The sequence below is a fragment of the Colobus angolensis genome, unplaced genomic scaffold, assembly GCF_000951035.1.
Source record: "Colobus angolensis palliatus isolate OR3802 unplaced genomic scaffold, Cang.pa_1.0 Scaffold355, whole genome shotgun sequence".
Lineage (NCBI taxonomy): Eukaryota > Metazoa > Chordata > Mammalia > Primates > Cercopithecidae > Colobus > Colobus angolensis.
This window is the reverse complement of record NW_012116877.1, coordinates 1,341,781-1,363,205: the sequence shown is the minus strand read 5'-3', so window position 1 is coordinate 1,363,205 and position 21,425 is coordinate 1,341,781. Positions and strand designations below refer to the sequence as shown.

The 21,425-nt window shown below is 53.8% G+C and overlaps 1 protein-coding gene across 1 annotated transcript in view; it reads right to left on the bottom strand.

Moving 5' to 3' along the window:
- The window catches only part of ARAP1 (ArfGAP with RhoGAP domain, ankyrin repeat and PH domain 1), a 68,129-nt gene extending 46,775 nt beyond the window's left edge, over positions 1-21,354 (bottom strand). The window contains exons 1-2 of the mRNA XM_011953056.1: positions 21,283-21,354; positions 1,108-1,190 (exon numbers count right to left, since the gene is read on the bottom strand). The gene's annotated coding sequence lies outside the window, so the exon portion shown is untranslated. The remainder of the gene's footprint in view (positions 1-1,107; positions 1,191-21,282) is intronic.
- Positions 21,355-21,425: the final 71 nt, after the last annotated feature.

Below are 21,425 nucleotides of genomic sequence, written 5' to 3'. Positions count from 1 at the left end.
TCTCACTCTATTTGTTCACATAAGAGCTAGCTGGTTAAAAGAGTCTCTTGCTCCCTCTCTCGCCATGTGACACGCCTGCTCCTGCTTCACTTTCTGCCCTGACTAAAAGCTCCCTGAGGCCTCACCAGAAGCTGAGCAGATGCTGGTACCATGCTTGTACAGCCTGCAGAGCCATGAGCCAAATAAACCTCTTTTCTTTATAAATTACTCAGGGTATTCCTTGATTGAAATGCAAAACAGACTAACACACTCTCCTTAAGAGCATCTCACTTTTGCAAAAGTCACGAAAACACATGACCACATGCACACACTGTTTACATCCAGGAAGGAGCCCTGCACCTCAAACTCCAGCTTCCCTGGAAATCCACCTCTGAGGAGAGGGAGACTTTTCACTTCAACATTATAAAGATGTCAGTTCCTCCAGGGTTAAGCTAAAACTTGAACACCATCCTAACTAAAATTACCAACTGGAATTTGTTGAGACCAGCAGATTCTAAAGTTCATATAAAATGATATTAAAGATGTGTTAAGTGGAAAAGCAAGATGCAGAACAACGTTATGTAAACATCTTGGTTAAAGAAAAAGAAAAAATATACATGTTATATATATATGCAAATATAAACACAGAAAACTGTACGGATATATATGACTGAGTTTGGGGAGGGGAATTGAGAGCTGGGAAGACAGGGGACACTATACCCTTCTGCATCTTTTTAATTTTGTATCATTTTCCAAAAACTAAATAAAAATTAAAAGGGAATGTGATAACCATGAATAGAGCCTGAGAATGAGAAAGGGAACAAAACTTGCCAGGCAGGGAGGGGAATCCAATGAGGAGATAACATACACACAGACCCTCAAAATCCAGCCTGCCGGCCCCTGCCTTGCCCCTTTGTCCCATACCCCCTCCCCGTTCCAAGGTTCCAAGGCCTGCTGGAAGGCTCGTAGCAAGCTCTTTGGGCCTCGCCCTCTGCCTCTCAAGCTCAGTTCTCGAAACGGAAAATGGGCTATCAGGTGTCAGCCTCCTTCAAGCCTCCCCCCACCTCAATGTTAAGGCCTAGCATGCCACAGCCAGCCCTGTTCCCACCACTCCATCTCCTGACTCACCAGCTGGGCTGCCAAGGACGCCTGGGTCCTCCCAGAGACAGCAGCTATTCTGAAGGGCTCCTCATCTTGGCCTGAGGCAGAAGCTGCAAGGACAGGGGTGGAGGAGAAAGCCCATGAGGCAAGGCCACTATGAGATGCCAGAGAAGGAGAGGGGAAGAGGGAGAGGGACAGGGAAAACGAAAGAAGAAATGGGCACCAGGCACAGTAGCTCACGCCTATAATCCCAGCACTTTGGGAGGCTAAGGCAGGTGAATTCCTTGAGTCTATGAGTTCAAGACCAGCCTGGGCAACATAAGGAGACCCCATCTGTACGACAAAAATACAAAAATTAGCCAGGTATGGTAGTGTGTGCCTGTAGTCCCAGGAACTCAGGAGGCTGAGGTGGGAGAATCACTTGAGCCCAGGAGGTAGAGGCTGCAGTGAGCTGTAATTGAGTCACTGCATGCCAGCCTGGGTGACAGAGCCAGACCCTGACTCAAAAAAAAAAAAAAAAGAAAAGAAAAAAGAGATGGGGAAGAGGTGGAAGAAGAGGAAGAGAAGGAAGAGGGAAGAGGAAAGGATTCAGGGAACCTCATGTTCATAGAAGCTGGCAACAGAAGTCAGACCAGAGGAAGGCCTTCCTGGAGGGAGAAGGCAGACAGACAGGCCTGTCCAGATGTGGGGGCCACACAGGTGGTAAAGAGGAGTCAGGACTTCCCTACTCTCTGGCCCCGCAAGACCAGTGCTAGGATGTGTATAGGGGCAGACTGTGGAAGGGACAGCCCCAGGAAGGGTGAGGAAGGGACAATGCAGCCCCACGACTAAACAGGTCTCCCTGACACAGAGCCTGTCAGGAGAGGTGGGGGACCTTAGAGGACCCAGGGACACAGGACCCTCTCCATTAAGCCTGGGGACCATGAAGTGGCCTAAGGGAACAAGTGGGATAACTGAGTCAGGGGCATGAGACCCCAGGGCCCTGCCCCTAAACATGTAGGGGAGGTTGAGGAAAACAGACCAAAAGGGGATGCTTCCAGGCAGGAGGAGAAAGAATAGGACACCCCTAGGCAGGCCACCACCCTTGCTATGCAGATGGCCAGGGCTCTGTGGGGCTAGTGACCAGTGGGGTGGCATGGACAGGTCTCCCTCCCCAGGGCCTAGAGCAGTCAGGTCTGCCAACACTAGGGTTAACTTCAAAACTGCTGTGCTCTGCATAATGGCTTCAGCAGGTATTCATGAACATTTTACATCTTACAATCACATAAACAGGTATTTATCTTAAGTAAACTCCATGATTATCACTTCCTAGGACAGGGCTAAAACAGGTATATATTTTTTAAGTATTTTGTTTTATTTATTTTGAGACACAGTCTCACTCTGTCGCCCTAGGCGGAGTGCAGTAGCGCAATCTTGGCTCACTGCAGCCTCCACCTTCCAAATTCAAGCACGATTCTCCTGCCTCAGCCTCCCGAGTAGCTGGGACTACAGGTGCGCACCACCATGCCCAGCTAATTTTTGTATTTTCAGTAGAGACACGGTTTTGCCACATTGGCCAGGCTGGTCTTGAACTCCTGACCTCAAGTGATCCACCCACCTCAGCCACCCCAACTGCTAGAATTACAGGTGTGAGCCACTGCACCCAGCCTTATTTTACTTTTGAGACAGGGTCTTGCTCTGTCGCCCAGGCTGGAGTGTAGTAGTGCAATCATAGCTTACTGCAATCTCCAACTCCCAGGCTCAAGCAATCTTCCTGCCTCAGCCTCCCAAGTAGCTGGAACTACACGTACACGCCACAGTGCCCAGCTAATTGTGTTATTTTGTGTAAAGACAGGGTCTCGTTATGTTGCCCAGGCTGGTCTCAAACTCCTGGTCTCAAGCAATCCTCCCACTTTGACCTCCCAAAGTGCTAAGATTATAGGCACAAGCCACTGCACCTAGCCCAAAAGTGAGTACTTAAAAAACAACCTTTAAGTAGCTAGCACTTCAGATGAAAGCGTTGGCAAAAATGGCAGTGCTACTCAAACGACAATTTAAAACAAGAAAAGGAGACCACATAAACAGTGCTTACTGCATGCCAGGTATCCAAGCACTTTATATTAACTCATTAAAGCCTCACAGCAGCCCTGGGAGGTACATATGATTGCTATCCCTGTTTAAAGATGAAGAAACTGAGATAAAGGGAGGTTAAATAACTTTTCAAAGCCACACGCTAAGAAGGAGGCAGTATGAATATAGTCTAGCTCTGTGCTGTCCAATAGCAGCCAGCAGTAGCCACATATGGCTGTTGGACATTTGAAATGTGGTCCCTGGAATATGATGTGCTAGATTTTGAACACAGTGGATTTTGAAGACTGAGCACGAAAAAAAAAAAAAAAAAAAAGAATGCGAAATATCTCAATAATTTCCCTATTGTTTACATGATGAAATATATTATTAACATTAATTTCACTTGGATAGTTAAAATTGCATTGTGGCTTACACTCTATTCATACTGGAGACTGTAGCTCTCAACTTTTTTTTTTTTAAACAGGGTCTTGCTCTGTCACCCAGGCTGGAGTGCAGTGGCATAATCTCTGCTCACCGCAACCTCTGCCTCTTAGGCCCGAGCAATTCTCCCACCTCAGCTTCCCAAGTACCTGGGACTACAGGCTTGCGCCACCACGCCCGGCTAATTTTTCCATTTTTTTTTGTAGAGATGGGGTTTTGCCATGTTGCCCGGGCTGGTCTTGAGCTCCTGGGCTCAAGTGATCTACCCGCCTCCGCCTCCCAAAGTGCTGGGATTACAGGTGTGAGCCACCAGCCTGGCCATGAACTCTGAACCACTCTTCACGGCCTCTCAAAACACAAACTGAGGGCCGGGCGCAGTGGCTCATGACTGTAATCCCAGCACTTTGGGAGGCCGAGGCGGGTGGATCACTTGAGGTCAGGAGTTTGAGACCAGCCTGACCAACATGGTGAAATCCCGTCTCTACTAAAAATACAAAAAATTAGCTGGGCATGCTGGCGGGTGCCTGTAAGCCCAGCTACTCAGGAAGCTGAAGCAGGAGAATTCGCTTGAACCTGCAACGCAGAGGTTGCAGTGAGCCGAGATCACACCATTGCATTCCAGCCTGGGTGACAGAGTGAGACTCCGGCTCAAAAACGAAACAAAACAAACAAAAAAACCTGAGCACCTGCTATATATAGGCCAGGCACTGTGCTAAGGGTTTAACACAGATTGATAGATGATGGTCCCAACCACCCCCACTGGAATGACAAGGTCTGGGAAACAGGAAACTACTTCTCTCCCTGAGAAAAGCCTGGCTCCCTACTGGGCCTCTCTCAAGTTCCTATTCCTGCACTAAGGGCATCTGGCTAAGATCAAAAGACATGGTGACTCGGCACTGATACCCCTTTGGAACAGCCTTGTTCAAGGCACTGCAAGCATGAACCAGACCTCAGACCTGGACTGACCCTCCAGGAATCTCAGCCTGGAAGGGATCAGATACCATCATCCAGTGAAAACAGCCTAGGGGGCCCTCAACCAGGCTGGGGTCAGGGAAAGCTTCCTGGAGAAAGCAGCAAATTGAAAAAAGAAGTTCAGAGCAGTGCCCTGCTAAGCCACACTGCAGCCTGAGGCAAAGACAGAATCATCAGTACTGGTCCTCTTTTTATTTAAAATGTTAAATGTTTTATATTTTGCTCATCACGGATTTTTGGCATTAATTTTTATTTTTAAATGGCATTAAATATTATATACCTCAATTACTGACCTTTTTTAAATAAATAGTTATTGTTTTTAAATTTTAGGTATCTTTTGGTCTTTTTTGAGACAGGGAGGGTCTCGCTTTGTTGCCCAGGCTGGAGTGCAGTGGCATGATCATGGCTCACTGCAGCCTCAACCTCCTGGGCTCAAGTGATCTTCCCACCTCCCCCTCCCCAGTAGCGGGGACCACAGGATCTCGTGACCAAACCCAGCTAATTACTGAGTTTTTTGGTACCCCCTCAAATTCTGCAACAGAGGCAAGTGCCTCACTTGCTCTACCCTAATCCAAGTCCTAGTTTGGAGGTTTAAGCCCCTCAGCTGCTATGACACATCACTGAGTCCTCACCCTCAGGAAGGCAGGGACCTGGCAGAGGGGAGAGTCATCCTGTTGCGAGAGCACAGCCAAGAGCTGAGGGATTTCCCTCCTCTCCACCTCAAGGGGCCAGTCAGGCCTCAGCACCCCCACACCCCCATCCTGACTCTCCTTCTCTCTCATGTCCCTCCAGCATCTCTCTGCTGTGCCAACTACGGTCCCACCCCCATTCAAAGCCCTTCCATGGTTCCCAGTGCCTTCAAGCACTCCTTGGTCGTCATTCAACTTCATCCAGTTCTGACGTTTACAGATGAAGAAACAAACACCCACAGGGAGGAAGTGACTTGCTCAAGTTGTCAGTGACACCCCAACCCCCAGCCAGGCTGGGCTGGCCCTGTCCATGACTTCCTCCATGTCACTTCTCACACTAGGCACTGGCCTGGCAAAGAGGGAGCCCCCGAAACTGTCTGCTGACAATGAATGAGTAAACCACATCCTCCCATCTTCAGGTGGCTCCAGGCCACCTCCTCCAAAAAGTCCACCCTGACTGCCCCCTCAAGCTCCTAGTCCTCTAAGGCTGAGCCCCACATCTCGGCACTGCTTCTGCTCTCTCTTTGGTTGCTCATTTTGTGGGGGTCCACCTCCACCCAATCCCCCATGTATCTTGGAGTATCCTGAGAGTCCATACTCCTTCTTATCTCCTCTGCCATCCACAGTGGTACCCAGGACCTGGCTGGACTCACAGGTGCACTCAGTCCCAGTCCAGAGGTAAGGGTTGCCTGGAATCTCTAATCCTTGCCAGCCAGTCCTTCACGTCTGGCTTGAGTCCCTCTTGCTGGAACCAACACTTTTGCCCTTCTGTTCTCTACCTACCATTTCAACCCCCAGGTCAGAGTTCAAATCTCATCACCCCTTCTGTGTCCCAGCCCAGCAACTCCCTAATATCTCTACCCACTACTGACTAGTGACTTGTTTCACCAGCCCAGCAAGAAGATGACCCAGAGCCTTAGCCAAAGACAGGCATCCTCCATCTTCCTTCTTTCCCTAAATGCACACCATTTGGCAACCATGTGCCCAGCCCCTGGTAGATTTTCTCCATCTCATTTGCTTTTTTTCACCCAGGCTGGAGTGCAGTGGTGTGATCTCAGCTCACTGCAACCTCAGCCTCCTGGGCTCAAGTGATCTTCCTACCTCAGCCTCTCCAGAGTAGCTGGGACTACAGGCACATGCACCATTCCTGGCTAATATTTATTTGTACTTTTTGTAGAGATGGGGTTTTGCCACATTGCCCAGGCTGGTCTCAAACTCCTGAGTTCATGCGAGCTTCCCCTCTCGGCCTCCCAAAGTGCTGGAAGTACAGGTGTGAGTCACTGCACCCGGCCCCTCATTCGTTCTTATAACAACCCTAAGGACTGGGATTCTTCTTCATGTCATGGAAGCTGTGTGAGGTAGAAGTTCACCAGGTCACCTGCTGTAGCTCACGGTGCCTTCAGAGGATGTGACTGCTTCTGTCTGGTGAAGTAAGGGAGGCTTCTAGAAGGAACCCCTGACTTGGGCCTTGAAGAATAAGTAGGAGGTAGTCAGGTAGAAGCCATTCCAGGCAAAGGGGACTGGGTGTGCAAGGCCCAGGGACAGAAAAGGACCTGGTGAATTTGGCGACAGGAGATGTCAGTGGGGTGGCCCTCGGTCACCTGCAGTCTGCTGACTGTGTGGGTGTGGCCCTCTCTTGAGGCCTCCCTGAGCCTGTTTTGCATTCTGATTTGCATGAGTCAGCCCTGGATGAGGGCAGCCTTAAAGGCCCTAACCCTTTCCACACCCAGCTCTGGAGTCCTCTTGGCCAAGTCGCCTCCCCTGATTGCATCCTCTCAGCTCCCCTTCGCACAGGGCTCTGCCCTGGGTTCAAGGAAAGACCTAGCCCTATGGGGAGCCAGGAGGGGAGGAAGGCAGGCTAGGGGTCCTGACTGAGGCCTCAGCTTGTCCACCACCACCTCCCTTATACAGCCTCATCCTCTACCCTGGGCCCAGCTATCCCAGCATAGGCAGGCAGGGCAGGGACCCCAGCATCCAGACCTCAGGAAACTCCTCGGAGCTCCCCAACAGGAACCAAGAACATACACAGCCAGCTCTGGCCAGGTCTGGGTCTACAAACCACACCCCACCGGTACCACAAATGCACACCTCACACTACCTCAAGGGCCACACATCTCCCAGGGCCACACACACCTACCACCCCACCCAATGACCACACCTCAGATCTGCCCTTCTCCACCACACACAGCTCCCTACCAGCAATTCAACCGTGCGCAACGACCCCACAGCCCAGAACTCCACCCTCAGCCCTCCCTAGCCCAGGCACCAGGTAATACCTCTGTGTAGGGCCCCTTCGCTCTGCTGCCCTCCTGGGCCTTCTCCAGGCTCCGTTCACTCAGGCAAGAGTCTTACAGACACTTCCGTAGATATGAGGAACTAGTGGGGGCTGGGTTCCCAGCCCAGTGGGTGCAGAAGTGGCCCCCACGCCCCCGCAGAAGCCACCTCCCTCCAGCCCTGCCAGAAAAGGCAGCAGGTACAGCCTTCAAGTGGGCAAGCTGACTGATCCCTGGGCCAAGCAGCCTACTTTCCATCTCTTGGGGACTGGCGGCCACCACATAACAGTCCCAGGAAGGCACATTGGGGCCTCCTGTCCCACCCCAGGCCACATCTCTGCCCTATAACTCTCCCTGGCACCAGGAGATTCCTGTCCCGGCCCATGTGTGGTGTGGCCTGTCTTCTGGGGTCTCTGCAGTGCTGGTGGCTGATGGGGAGCAGCCCCTCAGGGCAGTGAGGACTGAGTGGGACCCCAGGGCCTGGGGGAATGAAGAGCTGCCTCGGCTAGCTGGTAGGGAGTTGGGGGTCTATCAGCAACGTCCCTGGGCTCCAGGCCTGGGTCCCCTCCCCACCTAAGATGCAAGACAACTCTGGTTCCAGTCCTGGCTCCACCATTTCTTGTCTGAAGCCCTGGGCAAGGGCTTCAGAGCTTCAGTTTCCCCTCCACAAAGTAGAGCTTCAGTTCTGAGCTTCAGTTTCCCCTCCACAAAGTAGAGCTGTCACCCCCTGCCTCCTACAGCCTGGCACCCAGATGACCATGACACGCCACCGCGTGTGTACTGGAGGTCAGCTTGCTCTTCTGCTCACTCCTCTGCCACCAGGCAGTCACTTCCTGTCCCTAGCCCCAAAGTCTTGCCTAGTCCTGACCCTGGGTGCTAGGCTTGTAGCCAGGCTCTGGGCTAGACTCCCTCTGCATCCTGAGGTTCTCAGTTACCCCAGACACCAATGACTACCACAGCCTACCTCCAGCCGTGTCCGCCTGCAGAGCTCCAGACCAGACCTGACTCCACGGCATTCTGGACCTCCCCCTGGAACATCCCGCACGGCACACTCCCATCATACAATGAACTCAACAGCTCCCCTTGGGGACTGTGGGGAGCCGGGGGAGAAGAGCTGTCTCCAACCCAGGTGTGGCCTTTAGGCAAATAAGAAAAAGATTCCTCTTCTTCCAGGAGCCCCACACCAGGGGAAGCAGCTGAGCAAGAAGAGGACAGGCTGGGTTTCAGTCCTCCTTCTCCCTCACTTCCACACACCTGCCAGGCACCTTTGAGCAGTACACAACACGCACACCCACACACAGTGGACCTGGCGGGAGGCAGGACCTTTTAATAACCTTCCTGCAGCAACCCTACCAGCATCACCCTAATAAAATGCTAAGCCACAGTTTTATTAATGACTAAGGGACATGAAAGACTAAGGGACAGTAGGCATTGCTGACCCCACTTTCAGGCCTCACACTAACTCCAGCCCCAATCTTGAAAGACTTTAACTTTGGCCGGCCGCGGTGGCTCAAGCCTGTAATCCCAGCACTTTGGGAGGCCGAGACGGGCGGATCACGAGGTCAGGAGATCGAGACCATCCTGGCTAACACGGTGAAACCCCGTCTCTACTGAAAAATACAAAAAAACTAGCCGGGCGAGGTGGCGGGTGCCTGTAGTCCCAGCTACTCGGGAGGCTGAGGCAGGAGAATGGCGTGAACCCGGGAGGCGGAGCTTGCAGTGAGCTGAGATCCGGCCACTGCACTCCAGCCCGGGCGACAGAGCGAGACTCCGTCTCAAAAAAAAAAAAAAAAAAAAAAAGGAAAAAAAAGACTTTCACTTTCTACAACCTTCAAGTAGGCACTGTTTCAAGTTTTCACAATTGAGTATCATTTTTATAATTAGAAAAAAATGATAAATGTTTTAAGTCATTAGAATTGAGTTTATTCCAGTTTGCTCCCCAAAACCATCATTATAAGGTAGCTTTATGATTTAAGTATAACATGCATAGATTACTAACAGAACTATTATAAGTGAAATTGCTAATTTCCTAGGCTATCTGGTTAGAAAATAAGAGACTGAGACCCAAAGCCCCCTACCTGCCCCCGCCTTACCCTCCCAAAGGTCTAAGACAAAGCTAATCAAATGAAGTCTCCCTCCCAGGCACTGGTGGCCAGCAGCACAGAGCGCAGCCCTCGGACTTTCACATGGGAAATGGACTGAGGCTCACTAATAAACTCCAGATGCCAGGGTCCCTGAGGTTTGTCCTCCAGACTCCATCAGACCCCACCCTCGCCCTGACTCTCATCCACCACACCTTAAGCCTCACCCAGGGGCCCCTCATGCCCAAGACCCCAAAAGACGGTCAGGTAGGGAAGGAGATGTGGGATGACTCAGCAATGTCTAACGTACCTCACTTGCAAATAAATGTAGCTGAAAGTTAAATGGTTTGGTTTTAGGCCTTGTCAAAAAGTCTATCACATACTATGCCCCTCTGGCCGCACCACATACCCCTGGCCCCAAATGGGTCTGGGGACCACTGCCCCTTCCCCCAACTCCTTCCTGTTTACCATGTTTTGGGCACACCCTTGCCCTGCATCCATGCTGCCCCCATTCACCCTGGCCCTCTCGGCTTGCCTGGACCTCTGGGCCCTCACCCCTGCCTCCTGTCTCTGTCCCCTGCAACCAGGGCCCACTCTAGCCCACTGGGCTCAGCTGATACATGGCATAGCTTCTGACCTCAACCCTCCACAGCCCCCCCCAGGACCCTCCCCACTGTCCCAGTCCTCACCCTTGGCCTAGCTCAGTCCCTTCCCGCCCAGAAAGGTGACCCAACCAGCCCTACACCTACAGAGACCTGGGGTGCTCCCACCACTAGCAAGATGGGGCTCTGGCCTGGCTCCCTGGCCCTCAGGCACAGACACACTCTACAGGGGTTGGGGACTTCCCGTGGCACCTCCTCCCATAGAGGGCAAGAGGCAGCCGGAGGAGCCACAGGATGACTCCTGGAAGATCCTCCTGTGACCGCTGCCCCCACGGGGAGCAGGAGGGGGACTCCGAACACCATAAAAGAGGCAGAAACAGTAAGAGATGGGGCTGACCACAGCAGGGTGGGAGTGCACAGGGATGACCACAGAATCACAGGCAGCAGGAGTGGACAGACCCAGTGGCACCAATGCTCAAGCTACAGACCCTCACCATGTGCCCTGGGGGCCAAGGGCCAGCACGCACCCTGCCCTAAGAAGGAAAGGGAGGACACCAACTGACTCCTCTGTGAGCTCACTGGGAACCTAAAGCTCCTGCCTACCAAGGAGGAGGGACTTGGTGGGCTCCTCTGCACCCCAGAAGTAGGGGCCCAGGGGAACAGGGACCCAGACCTGCCTAGTCTCTAGATGGCCCCTGGAATACAGAAGACAGAAGATAAGGGGGTCCCTTACTGCTGGCACGTGAAAGGGGAAGCTGCCTGTGTTGGCTGGGGAGGGTGACCACATGGGTGGGGCCGGGACTAGGGCCAGAAGGGAGAGAGGGAGACAGAGGGACCAGCCCCACAGGCTTTGGCCTCCAATTTGATGTGTGACCTCAGTCTCCCTGACTATATAATCAGACAACAGCCAGGGAAGACTCCCTGACTCAGTCTCCCTCTCCAACCCATTCTCCAGCAGGGCCACAGGGAACACTGGAACTTGCTCACCTGATCTGGCCACCCCTGTTTGCAGCAACAAAAGGTGGTGCTTATGCAGTGCTTACTGTCTACCCAGCACCACACTAAACATATCACATGGACTGCCCCATAAAATCCTTCCAACAACCTAGCAAGCAGGTGGCTTCAGGCCATGTTACAGATTAGGAAACAGCCTCAGAGAGGTTAAGTAACTGGCTCATAGTCACTCAGGAGCCAGAATCTGAATCAAGGGTCCTCTCAAGGGAACAGCATGAAGACAGGTAGGGCCCAGGAAGGAGAAGGGGAGGTCAAGTGATAGAGGCAGAGGGAGGCTGAGTGCAGACCGAGAAGGGCCTTGAAGGCCATGCTAAGACCCTGGTCCTTACTGTCCAGACAACAGGAAGTCATGGAGGACAGCAGGGTGCTCTGGTGATGGAGCACACTGTGACAGAGAGGCAGCAGGCAGGGGTTCCTCCTGCTGTGGGATTTGGGAATTATTCTAACTTCTCTGAGCCTCAGTTTCCTCATCTGTGTAATGGAATTAGGATAGCTCCACCTTGCAGGCTTGTGAGGGAGGGATGAAGCAGATCCCAAATCTGATCAGTTCTCACTCCCCAGTGACTTGCCACCTCCCTCAGAGTAAAAGTCAAAGCCAGCAGCCAGCCTGCCAGGCCTGTGCAACCTGTCCCTGCGTGCCCCCACTCAACTGTTGGGCCCCAAGCTCCTTCTGGCCAGAATGTTCTTGCCCAGGCATCTGCATGACTCCTCATACCCATTTGGGCACCTCCTCAAATGCAAGGCTTTTCTTCCCTGACCACTCTATCCTAAAAAGCACCCCATTAGCCTCTATCTCCTTACTATGTTTCCTTTTTCAGCATCCCACTTATCACTACCAGACACTGCCTTATATGGATATTTGTTAAAGTCAGACTCTTCAGCTGAGAGGCACAGATCTTGTCTTATTCACAGTTGTATCCTCCGTGGCTAGGACAGCGTCTAGAAAATGCTCAATCGATAATATTTGTGAAATGTATGAATGGAAATCTACAAAGGCCTGGCTTGCAGGCATATTGAGCAGGCACTCAATATGTGGCACCTTCCAGTGTTTTCAGCCTTTGCTGCTCACCCTTCTGAAGTGCCCCCATCCCCACCCCCATCTCAAATCCCTCCCCAGGAAGCCTCCTGGGCCACAGCAGCTGGGGCTGGGCACACACGCAGAGTCAAGAAGAGGGTGGCCAGGGGCAGGGTCTGCAGAGGGCTGGACTGGGAGGCCTTCGGTCAGGGCTTGATCCCAGCTCACCCTGCTCAGGAGGCTTGGGACATGGGGCTGCCTGGAGAGATGGGCAGAGCAAGGGAGAGTTGGAGGAGGCAGGTGTCAAGGTTCAGCCGGGAGATCTAGGAGTTGGAGATTGACTCTGAGGCTCCCTGGCACCCTCCATGGCAAGGCCTGTCCCTTCTTTTGACCTCTGAGGCTGCCCCTTAAACTTCCTGCTGGGCAGGCCCCTTAAACACGGCTGGGGATGTCCTCACCCACACAGGGGGAAGTATGACTCTCAAACCCCCTCAGCCATTCCCCAGAGCAGGGCAGAACCACCCCAGACTTCTAGGAGTCTCTGAGACCAACCCCCAGCCCTGAGGCAAGGGCTGCCTCTCCTGCCCACCTACCCATTCCCTGATCTCCCCATTACCCAGTGGGGCTCATGGGGCTGCCACCCACTGGCTCCTGCCACCTGCCCCTCCCCTCTGGTCTCATTTCCTCCACACTCATGCTCCAACACCAGCACTTCACCACCAGGCCTTTGCTTACATGGTTCCCTTTGCCTGGAACATCTTTCTCTACCTCACCCTGCAAGCTCAAGTGCCACCTGCTCGAGGAAGCAGTCTCTAACTCCCACGGTCACAGCCCTGATCACACCAGATGTCACCATCTGTGACTGTGTCTGTCACATACATACTATCTCACCCCCAACCCTGGCTGGGTGCAAGGTTTCTCAAGGCAAGACCAGGGATACCGGTGTCCCAAAGGTGGCACACAGTGAGTATCTGTTGACTGAATGAACATTTCCCGATTCTACACATGGAGAGCCAGGCAAATGACACCTTGCCCACTGCAAATCAGTGGCCAAAGTGCGGCCAGAACCCAGCCTCCAGCCTCCCAGCATAAGGTGCCTCCCATTCCACCCAGTCCCACCCAGTTACAGTTCTACTAGCCAGACCCCAGCCCTGCCTTCTCGACCAGGACCACACAACCCAACCACCTCCTCCTTAGGCACTTAGGAACCACCAAATCAACCTTCCGCATTTCTAGAAATGAAAGTAAGTCCCAGTCCCAGAAGGGGCAAGAACCTAGACAGGGCCACACAGCAAGTCAGGACCATGACTCAGACCTTGGCCCTCCAGCCTGAGCTCAGATATCTCCAGCAGCCTGTTCCTTGGAAGAACTGGGGAGAGGGCCTGCCTCTTAGGCAACCTTAGAGATACGGGAGCAACCTCCCTCCCCCACCCCCCACATACCTCCAAGTGAGCTAAGCCAGTTCTACACTTGGAAATGTGGGTTTTCAGGCCACAGGCAGTAGAGGCAAATGAGTGTCCTGGTTCATGTCTGTGGAACAGAAACTGGAACAGAACCACTAGACACCCCCTGGATCTTCAGACTCCCTAGGCTTAGCATGTCCATCTTGAGAGCCGAGAAAGACACAGAAGGAAGAGAGCAGCCCCAGGCGGAGCAGGGGAGGGAAACCTTTAGCCAAGGCTCTGGTACCCCTTTACCAAGCACGGGAGCCGCTGCCCCAGAGCTGTCCTGTTATCACCTGGAAAAGTGTCAGTCGCCAACTCTGCTCCTAGAGTGGGGAGGGGTGGCCCATTCTCCCTACCAGGCACACTGTGGTCACTGGGAACAAACTTGCATTTAAGCTGCAAACCCACACAGCAGCCCACCTGGATAAACGTCCCCACTAAAGAGGCTGAGAGACCAAGCTTCTTTTTTGAGACAGAGTCTCGCTCTCTCGCCCAGGCTGGAGTGCAGTGGCACGATCTCGGCTCACTGCAAGCTCCGCCTCCTGGGTTCGTGCCATTCTCCTGCCTCAGCCTCCAGAGCAGCTGGGACTACAGGTGCCCACCATCACGCCCGGCTAATTTTTTTTATTTTTTTATTTTTAGTAGAGACAGGGTTTCACCGTGTTAGCCAGGATGGTCTCAATCTCCTGACCTCGTGATCCGCCCGCCTCAGCTTCCCAAAGTGCTGGCATTACAGGCGTGAGCCACTGTGCCTTGCCACCCGAAAGACCAAGTTTCAAGTGGGTGAAAGCCTTGCCCAGCTCACACATCAAGGGGTGCAGAACTGGGCCCCTCTTACCCCAGCCCATGAGGAATGATGACCATACCCGCATGGAGTACCCACTGGAGGGATGTGCTGCAGGCCAGGGCTGGGAAGCACGACCCAGCCAGAAGCCCGGCCAGGCAGTCTTCCAGGAGGACATTCCTGTGTCCCAAAGGGCACCTGTGTCATGTCCCAAAGGTGGACAGGACCAGGGGCCACACCTGGTATCCTGGCCATCAGTGCCCTTCTCCTGGATGACTGCCCGGCCGGGCTCCTGGCTGGGTTGTGCTTCTCTGAGGGGCAGAGCTGCTCCTGACCTGCGGCCTCTTGAGTGCAGCTGCTGTGTAAACTTTTAAAATAAAGTATAATATTATATACAGACAAGGGCACATTACAATTATAGAGCTTGATGAATTTGTACTGTGTCCAGAGGCCCAGACAGCACCGGAAACAGCTGGGGTTGGTAGCTCCTAAGTCCCTTAGCCAAGCCCAGCCTTCTGTACCGTAAGGCAGGGCAATACCTCCCCTCAGGCTCCTGATCTCTGTCCACCACTTTCTGCAGAGGCTCCTGAGCCTGGCTCTGATCCTTCAATGCTTGACCTGGGTCTGCTGAGCCCCGAAGGCCAGCAGTGTGACCCTGACCTTGCTCTTTGAATTAGCCAGCCACCAGCCCTCCCCAAGCCTCTCCACAACCCCACCCTGGTGTCCACTGGAACAGCTGCACTATCACCCGTGAATGCAGAGGGGGCCTGGTCCATCTCTCCCCACCGCCAAGATAACTGACTGCCCCTCTGCTACCACCTAGTCTGTAGGGTTCCCAGATTTCTTGAACGGGAGGCAGCTGGGTGTGTGCTGGGGGTGGTAGGTGCAGGGAGCACCTGGTACCTGGAGAGCAGCTGTGCCTCTGACCCACCAGCCAGCACTGAGAAACTCTCTAGACCTCAACCGTCTGCACCAACCTGGATGAAGCATGGCACATGCCTCGGCCTCAACTCGAGGCTTTTTAGGCTCTCGGAACCTAGAATTTTAGAAATTCAGAAGCTGGGACTCATAGGCACATAAAACCCTAAAACCCTCGAATCTCACCAGCGTAGAATCTCAAACTCAGAATCTTAAAATTCTAGCTGCTCAGTGTGGAGAATAGAAGGGAGTGGAGAGGAGTGAAACAGCCCCCTCCCCCTGGTTCCCTCCCCTTCTCACCTGCCCAATTTGGTTGGTTTCTGTCCTGTGCTATTCACACCTGGGGGCTGGTAAGGGTCCCCAGAGCTCCTCCTTACTGCCCCTCCCTGAAGCTCCAGGGAAGTTGAATCCAGTGAAGATAAATGCCCAGCCAAAGGTCTCTCACTGAGCTAGAGGCCTGAGGCAGACCCTGGGTTCCTGACTCGGTGCCTGACTATAGGGAGACCCCTGCCCTATGCATTATGGGTTGCGGAGGAGAGAGGGGGATGCCCAGGGTAGGGCAGTGCTCAGTGGGCCAGTAGGAAAGCTGGCAGGGGAGACCTTGGCACCTGGAAAGCCAAAATGCAGTGGCAGCTCAGCCTTGCTCCTGGTCTTCTGTCCCGGGGGTTAAGCCACCCCAGCACTGGCCTGGCCAGAAGGAGGCAGGGCCAGCCCAAGCTCTCCCAGGACCACTGACAGCCAAGATTCCAGGTGTGGCCCCTGGTTCCGCTCTGATAATGGGGACAGAGGAGTGGCCCTCCTGATCTTCTCCCACCCTCTTCCTTTAACTTTGCCCTCACAACAATGAAGATAAGGACAGGAGGGAGATTTTAACACACTCCCTCAGGGCCTGAATCTTCCTCTAGGCCCCTCTGACCCTGAGCCCCACACACTGGACCACAGGTGGTCCCTGTCTCTGGGCTCTGGAACCATGTTTCCAGGGTTGTTCAGTTCCTGACACCTGCTGTAGCAAAGCCCCAGCACCCCAACAGGATCAGGTTCCTGGTTTGGTCAGGGAGAAAAGACTTGGAGCATGTAACAAGGCAGTGTGGGCAGGGTCTGAAGGAAGCTCAATGCTTCAGGAAGCCCCAACCAGGCCTCAGGCAGAGTGGTAGAGTGCAGGCCTCAGAGAGCCATGCCGGGGTTCCAGTGCCTGCTCTTGCTTTCCTTGGCTGGGAGACTGCAAGCAAGTCACCATCTTTTGGCGGCCTTAGTCTCATCAGCAAAATGGGATCTGGGAGAACCACTGTATGAACAAGAGCCAAGGTGGATAGGACAACAGCAGAAACCAGACCTCCACAAGACACTCATCCCAGGGCCAGGGCCATGGGGGCTCAGGATTTGACAGCAATTAGTCCAGTCTGCAAGCAGGATACCCCTGTACCCTTGAGGGCATCCCAGATCCACAGCTGGTCACCAGCAATGTCACCTGACTAGTTGGTCCTCTAGTCTCTGCCGGTCACTGACTAGGCATTCCCAGGGTAGGACTGGGTTTAGATCTTCTCTGTCTGCAGTGCCTCCCAGTGCTTGCGTTTTTCACTGTGAAGCAATGGAAATGTAGATTCCCAGCTATCTATGTAATGGATGATCTTGGGCAAATCACTTAACTTCTTGGGACCTCAGTTTCCTCATGTGTAAAATGGGAATGGTGCCTACCTCACAAGACTATTTTGAGGATTAAATGAATTCAGTATATAAAGTGCTTACCACACTGCCTGGCACATAGTAAGCTTCCAAGAAACAATAGCTACTGCTACTATTATTACTACTATTAAATAATGATATGTTGGCCGGGCCCAGTGGCTCACGCCTGTAATCCCAGCACTTTGGGAGGCCAAGGTGGGCGGATCACGAGGTCAGGAGTTCAAGACCATCCTGGCCAACATGGTGAAACCCCATCTCTACTAAAAATACAAAAATTAGCTGGGTAAGGTGGCGCCTGCCTGTAATCCCAGCTACTCGGGAGGCTGAGGCAGGAGAATCGCTTGAACCCAGGAGGCAGAGGTGGTTGCAGTGAGCCAAGATCATGCCACTGCACTTGAGTCTGGGCTACAGAGCAAGACTCTGTCTCAAAAAAAAAAAAAAAAAAAAGATTTGTTATTGAACTGGTCACTTAACTCCACGTCCCCTCCCAGCCACTCTCTGACTGTCCCAATGGTCTAGGACAGATGACCTAATTATGGGACAGGCTTTTCCCCTCTGTACTATGGCCCAAGGATGAGAAAGAGAGACATTCCACAGGAAGGCCATGGGGAAGACAATCCATGCATTGCCCCCCACCATCTCTCACATCTGGGGTCATCTGCCTCCAGCTGGGACTGTCCTCCTCAGATCACTGGTTGGAATGTACATATGGTCTGGGGACCTGGCCAGGGGTGGGGGGAGGTGGAAAAAATGTTATCTCTGATCAGAGCTGGGGACACTGGCTTTGATTCAGTGGCAGCCCCGAGTTTTGTGGGGCATGTACATTGAACGGGGATGTCTCCCCACCCACCAAATCCTTATGCTGTTCAGACCCCTGGAGTGGCCACCCTTAGCACAAAACTCCTTTCTAAAACATAACACCTCTCTGCACAGGGCTGTGGAGGGTGTTGACTCTAACCTGCCCAAGACCAGAGAAGGGAATGAGAAGAGCTGCCCAAGGGACTGGACTCTGCTCCAGAGGGAGGGGCTGGGTCAGCTTAGCTAGGGTCACACTCTGTTCAAGGCTGCCTCGGTCACCACCCGGGGAAAGCACCTCACTCAGCCCTGGGAGGTGCTCAAAGAGTTAAGATCAAAGTGAAGTCAGACAAAGGAGGCAATGAACACCTGGGTCCTGACCCTGTCTCTCTACCACCCTCCCAATTTAATCTTGCCCAAGTTACTTAACCACTCTGTGCCTCAGTTTCCTTATCTGTAGAATGTTACCTAATTTCTTGGGTTATTGACAGGATGAAATTGGTTAACATGCATAAAAGTGTTTACAACAGTGCTATAGGCATGTTTGCTGACCTCATTCTCCCTGATGTTATTACTCAGCTTTCTCTAAGGCTGTTTCTTCCACTATGATTTTGGAGGGTGATGCTCTTCTTACGCTCTTATGCAATTATGTAAATCGTTAGATGACAAATGTGCAGTGTCCAGCCCATAGCAGGTACTCAACAAAGAATATTCCCTCTCCCAGCTGGGTGCGGTGGCTCATGCCTATAATCCCAGCACTTTGGGAGGCCAAGGCAGGCGGATCACGAGGTCAGGAGATGGAGACCATCCTGGCTAACAAGGTGAAACCCCGGCTCTATGAAAAATACAAAAATTAGCCGGGTGTGGTGGCGGGCGCCTGTAGTCCCAGCTACTCAGGAGGCTGAGGCAGGAGAATGGCATGAACCCGGGAGGCGGAGCTTGCAGTGAGCAGAGATTGCGCCACTGCACTCCAGCCTGGGCGACAGAGCTAGACTCGATCTCAAAAAAAAAAAAAAAACATGTTCCCTCTCCCTCCCTCCCCTTTCTCCCAGAGAGGCCAGACTAGGAGACAGAACCTGTCCTGACCCCCACCAGGGGTCTCTGTTGATCCTACCCTGATGTCTAGCTCTTGGCCTCAGTATCCCCATCTGTGAAAGAAGCTTCTGGGCCAAGTGGTCTCTAAGTGTCCATGGCCATATCTGTTCCAGCCTATCCCACCCTTGTTCCCTCCTTCTTCCCCATTTCCTACTGCATCCCCTCCTGATGTGACAGAACATTTGGGAGCCTGAAGCGGGGTAGAGGGGACAGCTGGTGAACAAGAATCACCAGCCCTCAAGGAGCCCAGGGCCCGGTCCAGGCCCCCAAGGGTTAAGACCCAGAGTGAGGGGTGGGGGGCCAGGGTCAGTGCTGGACAGGCGGGCCTGGAGCCCAGGGCCTGCCTCCCCTCCCCCCACCCTGGGAACAGAGGCCACTTGTTTGGGCAGTGGCGGGTGGCTTTGAGCTCAGCCAAGGGAGAGTTGGGTGGGAAGGAGAGAGGGCTCCGGAAAATGGAAGGGATTCCCCACCTCCAGCCGATGCCCTAGGCCTGGTCCACCACTAGCTCCCGGTACTCTCAGATACCCCCCACCCAACCCCTCTAAACTGACCCCTTCCCCTGGGTTCTCTCTTTCTTTCATTCATAACACTCAATGCTGGAGATAGGACTTAGCAGATAGGCCTGACTATTGCCCCAGCACCGTCTCTCTTTGGGGCATGAGGCCAGGGCTGATCACGCCATCCTGCAGATGGGGAAATGGAGGCTCTGAGGAATTTGGGGACTTGTAGAGTCACATAGTGATTGCTGGCTGCACAAGGACTCGGGGCCCCAGGTCCCAGTGAGCCCCATGGCTGTGCAGGCCCCAACCCCACAGAGCTCCAAGGAGACCCTTCCTAAGCTGTGCCATTACACAGGACTGAAGGCTGGGCAGAAAGAAGGGGCAACAGCACCCCATCTCTGAAACCTGAAGTCCCAAAGGACCTGGGGAATTGAATGGGGACGAAGCGTCTAGAGGGTTGGGAGGAGGATTAACAATCTGCACAAAAAGCTGAGGCTGGATGTGTGAAGCATGGGTGGAGCCCAGGTGGCGGGGGCATAAAGCTGGGGTTGAGTGGGAGGCCTGAAAGCAAAACAAAACCTGGAGGCAATTGGGGCCCTGGTGGCCTCTGCCCCCTCCACCTCATCAGTCACCGGTACTCTGCCTGGGACACCCCCTTCCTAAACTATTCCAATATGCAAGTAGCCAATGGGGAGGCAGGGTCCCCAAGCCCAGTCCCGACAATCCCCAGCCAGGCATGGGACACAGGATGAGTTCTCCCTGCACCTCTGCCAGCCACACCCATCTTTCTGCCATTCCTCAGACACACCATCCAAATTCCTGACTTTGCACCAGCTACGCCCCCGCCTTTGGAGGGTCCTTATCCTTGTAAATTGCCACTTAACTGCCAGGCCCATTCCAGTCATCTCCTCCCCTGGGGCCTGCACCTGTCCACACCTGTCTTCACGGCTCTGCTGGGCTCCTTTTACCCTGTGATGATCTTACTGGGTGGTCTCTCCCAGCCTGGCCACTGGGTACTCTCCACGAATAGGTATCACAAGTGCCTCAGTCTGGGACCCTGGGACCCACCAGAGAGTCAAATCCTTCCGAGTACCCCCAGGTGTCTGGCCCTGAAGCACCCCCCTCCCACCTATCTGGGATCAGGGAAGGCTCCCCAGGACATGGGATGTGGGGGAAGGGAATGTATATAGCAGAAACCACAGTGTGATGGCTCCTGGTCAGATTCCCCCCCTCCCCCGCGGCCCTGTACCAAACACCCATCCCCTGCTCCCAGGCTGCACCCCAAGCCTGCTCTCCAGGCCCAACCACCCCAGTCCCAGCGTGACCCCATTCCCTGAACACATACTTCCTTTTACCAGCAACTGGGCCAGGTAGGGGCTCTGGGGAAGCCATGCCCCATTTACTGGTGGGGAATTGAGATGCAGAGACCGGAAGTAGCCTGCCCAAGGTCACTGGAGCCCCAGGCCCAGGGCGTAGGGTCGTACAGATCTCCAGAAATGTAAGGGTCTCAGCGGCCAACGAGGTGGGAGCCTTCACTTCACAGATGGGAACCCCAAGGCGCCCGAGGACGGCTGACTCCAGAGACCTTCATGCCAAAGGGCTAGGGGCTGGAAGCCCCGGGTCCCGCTGGTTCACCCTCCTCCCTACCGTCTCTGGCCCGTCAGAGAGGCCAGACCCCCACCTCAGGAGGCGACCCCCACCACCATGCCCAAAAAGGTAAACAGAAGATGAGCCGGGGAATCAGACGCAGCCCGCGGCCTCGGCGTTCCTTTCTGCAGAATGGGGAAACTGCAGGCCAATGTGGCGAGGGGGCTGCAGACGGGGAGGCTTCGGCAGCCGCACTGACCTGTTTTGAGTAAAGACTCCACGCGGGGACCAAGCGCACCGGCGCCACCACCGACTTAACACCGCCGCCGCCAAATCGCAGCAAGGGGCCAGGCGCGCCCACCCCTCCGGGCGCTTCCGCCCGCCCCACGTGACTCCCCGGGA